The following is a 5,650-nucleotide window of genomic DNA, read 5'->3' as shown; positions in this document are numbered from 1 at the left end:
TACATTATTATTATTGCTATTATTATTTTATTTGAATTATTAAACTGTTTTTATCTCAACCCATGGGTTTTTCTCACTTCTACTCTTCCAATTCTCTCCCCCATCCCATTTGGGGGGGAGGGCAGGGAGGAGTGAGTGAGCGGCTGTGTGGTACTCAGTTGCCGACTGAGGTTAAACCACAACAACCTCATAGACAAGTTGACAAACTATGGGTTAGGTAAGTGGACAATAATATGGACTGAATACTGACTGAGCAGTCAGGTCCAAAGGGCTGTGGTCAGTGGCACAAAGTCCAATTAGAGAGAAGTCCCTAGTGGTGTACCCCGGCATCAATACTAGGGCCAATACCATCTAATGTCTTCGTTAATGACCTGAATGCTGACACAGAGTGAAGCCTCAGCAAGTTTGCAGATGATACAAATTTGGGAGGTGTGGCTGATACACCAGAGGGTTGTGCTACCTTTCAGAGGGACCTGGACAAACTGGAGAATTGGGCAGAGAGGAATCTCATTAAGTTCAACCAGGGGAAATGCTGTGTCCTGCACTGGTGGCAAAATAACCTCAGGCCCTAATACACGCTGGGGGCTGATTGGCTGGAAAACAGCTCTGCAGAGAAGGACCTCCAGGTCCAAGTTGACCATGAGCCAGCAATGTGCTCTTGCAGCAAAGAAGGTCAACAGCCTCCTGGGCTGCATTAGGCAGAGTGTTGACAGCAGGTAGAGGGAGGTGATCCTTCCCCTCTGCTCAGTGCTGGTAAGGTCACACCTGAATTATTGTGTCCAGTTCTGGGCTCCCCAGTACAAGAGAGACACAGACTTATTAGAATCATAGAACCATAGAATCATAGAATAGTTTGGGCTGGAAGGGACCTTAAAGATCATCTAGTTCCAACACCCCTGTCATGGGCAGGGATACCTTCTACTAGATCAAGTTGCTCAAAGCCTCATCCAACCTGGCCTTGAACACTTACAGGGAAAGGGCATCCACAGCTTCTCTGGGCAACTAGAATGAGTTCAGCACACAAGGTCACTAGGGTTATTAAGGGATTGCAACATCTTTCATATGAGGAGAGATTGAGAGAGATGGGATTCCAGCCTGAAGCAGTGAAGGCTCAGGGTGACCTTGCCCATGTATATAAATACCTGATGGGAAGGAATGAAGAAGAAGGAGCCATATTCTTCTCAGCAATATCCACTGACAGGACAAAAGGCAATGGCTACAAATTGAAACATATGGAATTCCATGTGAATGCAAGAAAATACTTTTTTACTTTCAAGGGTGATCAAACACCGGAACAGGTTGCTCAGAGAGGCTGTGGAGTCTCCATCTGTGGAGATATTCAAAACCTGACTGGACACAGTCCTGGGTAACCTGCTTTGGCTGACCCTGCTTGAGCAGGGGGTTCAACTAGATGATCTCAAGAGATCCCTTCCAGCCTCAATGATTCCTTGATTCTGTTTTCCCCTTCTAACCCATCAGCCCATGCTTTGGTATAAACCTTGTATAATTTCCTTCAGGTAAAAGTCACAGTATCATGGGGAAAAAAAAAAAAAATTTGTGCTTGTAGCTGTTTCAAAGTGACTATTGCAAGAAATACTGGCAAACCAAGCCTTTCCAAAACAGAGGAAAGGATACACGGGCTATATGATCTAGAACAGTTGCCTTCAAGTATTTTTCTTTTATCTTAATGTGTGACCTTGGATGTATCATATTGAGTTTGTTTACATTATATCCCTTGAGGGATGCTGTAATAATTCCCCAGATGAGATTCTTGTTGGTCATGGGTGTAGCAGAGGCACTCTGACAACAGTTTTTTTCCTTGGCTAAACACATACACAGCAACTATACAGAATTGTAGCATTTTTGAAAGACATCTTTACATGCCCACTATCCCAGCTTCAACTCTTATCTATAGCTGTAACCAGAGGGTAGGAGCATGAGACTCTGGTATTTTTAAGGTAATGCATTCAGACATACTGAAGTTTTTCAAATGTTCAAGATCATCTTAAATCTTTTACAACAAACAACTTGTTAGAAAAGCTGGAATCTCATATTTAAGACATTATGTGCTGTACATGCAATATAGCAGAATGACTGACAACATTTTTCACAAATGAAATATATTTTCCTTTTGAGGTTAGACCACCATTTACTTTAATTTAATCAATTTAATTAAATGGAAATAGTGGCATAATCCCTCAGGGAGTGCGTGCTTCACTTATGAAGTATTCCATCAAAAATATTTGAAATCTGAGCATTTTTCCCTCAGTAGATGTGAAAAGCATATTTAAATATGAACTCCCAGAGCTAATGCAATTTCCCGCCTGTGTCAAAAATGGCAGCTTTTTTTGTACAGAGACAGGATAAAGAAGTGAGCACAGTAAATTTATTTGCATATAAAGTTCTCTTATAATTGTATGTCATAATTTCACACAGATTTATAAGTTCATGAAAGTTATATGATATTAGATAATCATTTGCCTAAATGGCACACTAATCATTACCTTAGGAAATGGTTTTCCATTTTCTTGAAATCAATTTATTATGGAATAGAAGATAAAGTTCTAAGCGTAACGTTTGTTCATAATTCAGCAAATTATTATATAATTTGGGTGTTATTTTTTATAATGATACAAAAGTCTAAAAATAACATTTCATAGTTAAGAGATTGTTGGTAGGGATGTCAAAATTGTAAGTGGTGATACTTACAGGCTGTTAGTAAACTGTATGCTGAAGTTTTTAACAGAAATTGTTTTTTTCTTTTAATTTCTATATAAAAAATTTAAGTTTAAAAAAGAAATAGCTTAAAGCAATTATTTGGAATACTAAATTTTCAAATTATTTACATTAAACACAAATTTAGAAAAAGTTTTCATTCTGTTCAGTTACGCTTTGCAGCACAAGTAAGACAAACCTTGATGCAGAGAATAGAATGAGCAAGGAGTTCCAAAGTGAGTTTACAGGAATTGTAATGACTTTCTGATTTGGTTTGATTAATCCGTATAGGCTCTGAACAAAGAGAGAGGAGGAGGATGAGGATGGAGGACTACAAGGCCCCATGGGTGGAATCCAAGTAAATGGAACCAAGCATCCCTGCCACATGGTCCTGTCCTGTAATGAGATCTGGTCTCTTGAACCATCTAATTTTCTTTGCAAAACTCCAATGTTTTGTGCACAGGGAGGTGACAAAGCTAATAGATGTGGTGGAAACATTTTAGAATCACAGAAACATTTGGGTTGGAAGGAACCCTAGGAGGTTGTCTGGTACAACTCCTGTCTCAGAGCAGGGTCAGCTTTGACATTAGTGCAGGTTCCTCAGGGTCATGTCCAGTCAAGTGCCATGCATCTCCAAGGATGGAGATTCCATAGCTTCTCTGGGAAACCTGTTCCTGGTTTATAACATTCACATGGTGACATTTCTCTTCCTTACATCTAGTCAGAACTTCCCTTGCTGACGTAAGCCAGCTCCTTTAGCAGCCTTGGATATGCATGAGCTAGTCCCAGTTATTGGGACATTCAATCAACTTTTTAACACATTTTTTTTGGTGAAGCAGAAGCCAATATGCTGAAGATACAGGATCTTAATATTTTAGTAGTACTTAACCAAAAACATGTATATTAATACAAGTATGCTTCAGCATCTTGACATCCTGGAGATGATTACAGCTTTGGTTTGTGTTTGGCAACTTAATCCACTGTGGGAAGTATCTAGTGTGCCATTTATAGTGTCTGATAAAGAAAATAGGAAGTTGTATAACTGATAAGAGAGAGCCTTTTTAGTATCTCTCCCGCAGTCCTTATCAGAAATACACACATAGCTTTGTCAAAATGCTTGGGTTTTATCTTGCCTATTGTTTGTCTTGGTTTTTTGAAAGGTTTTGTGCACTCTCCTCCTAAATACAAAATTTTGAAGAGGAAAAAAAACCCAACACCCAAAAACCCCAGAGCTTTGCTCCTAATGCATTAAAGCAATAACAATACTGTCATCCTCACTGTAGAGACAAAGCAGAAAAAAAGAAATGCAACTAAGGAGACTATCATAAAAGATTTTGAGGAGTAAAACTAATAACATACACAAAATTAACTCTGCATTATTACTACATGGGTCTCAAACAGGGAAATAGCCTCTGAACAAAGCCTGATGATGGTATGATGATATTTGCCTGATGGATAATGCCTTCTTATTAGGAATGTTGTTTACTGTGTATTGATTTCAGTCTGTATTTAATCAATGCTGTGGAAGAGAGAAAGAACAGATGTTCCTTAAGGATACCAATTACATATGGGGCTTAAGACTGAGGTAAAGACAATCGGGACTATGAATTACATGGATTAGAGTAATTCCTTTTCCCTCAAGACTGCCTGGGTACTTCTCTTACTGCTTAGCATTAGCAAGTTTTTCATACTGAGCTTTAAACTCTTTAAGAGGTAACATTCAACTAGCAGGTTGGCTGCAGGGTAAGAAGCCTCCTGGTGATCCAGTCCCTGCCTTTGTGTATTAGCGTAACCTCTGCAGTGAGATTCTAGTAAAGTGTATTAAGACATCTGTCCATATTTATGAAGAGTGTGGTTATGAATTTGCCGTTTGAACCTGAATGGGCTTATTTGGTTTAAGAAGAATTTTAGATTAATTCTCTCTACTGTTCATTTTGTGGCCCTGTCTTAGGTTTCTTTAAGAAACAGCATTCTTCGTATTGGTGGGTAGTGTTTCTTGGTGGGTAGTGTTTCTGGAAGACAATAATACAACAGTGAGTGTTTCTCTACACTTCTTATTACCTCAGTGTAGGTTTGATTTTTCAGCACTCCTTTAGACTGCCTTTTGTCTACACAGTTAACTTGTTTGAACCACTTTGTGTTTATAGCTTTCAAAATTTTCTCATCTAGGAATCATAACTAATTTCAGCAGTGGATTTCTTTCTAGATTTGTGTACTTAAAACTTGTATCTCCAGGAATTGCAGAGGGATGGAATCAATTTTTTATCTGGAAGCTCTTGCACCACATATTAGTGCTACATCTACAGGTGATCATCTCTATGCATGCTTGGGATTGATAGATATTCAACTGGATTTTTATTTAAGAGCTATATAGGTTATTGAACTGCATGCACATATTCAGAGGTTTTAGATAGGATTTCATTTTCTGCTTTCATCAAAATAGCGAAAACCATTTAATTTCTTTTGCTCAAGTGATGCAGTTGGAAAAAATACTTTTTTATTTGTAGAAAAAATGTTGAAAAGTGAGAGAGATACATTGAATTAAATGACTCCTGCTTCAAGCATATTTCACTACATTTTGACTTTTACAAATTGGTTATTCTTTATATTACCACTGTCAACTTATTTACCTAATGTAATACTTTTAGAACAGCTTCTGATTATTAACACCTCTAAATGTTCAACACAAAATATCTAAAAACTAATTCTTCATCCAATAACCCTAATTAAGCATAATCTTGATTATTAGAGTGAAAAAAAAAAAAACCAACAAACCAACCTAATAAATATACCCTCCCATCTTTGAATTAATTACATGCTCTGTGTGTACTTCAGCTGTCCAATCTATGGAAAGTAATTTTTTTCCTTTATTTAGGCTTTCTGAATGATGCACATATTAGTATAATGGGCATCACACTGAGATGCTAATAGCATT

This window comes from Pygoscelis adeliae, unplaced genomic scaffold (assembly GCF_000699105.1).
Source record: "Pygoscelis adeliae isolate BGI_AS28 unplaced genomic scaffold, ASM69910v1 Scaffold14, whole genome shotgun sequence".
Taxonomy (NCBI): Eukaryota; Metazoa; Chordata; class Aves; order Sphenisciformes; family Spheniscidae; genus Pygoscelis; species Pygoscelis adeliae.
The sequence above is the reverse complement of the archived record's forward strand: the minus strand, read 5'-3'. Positions refer to the sequence as shown.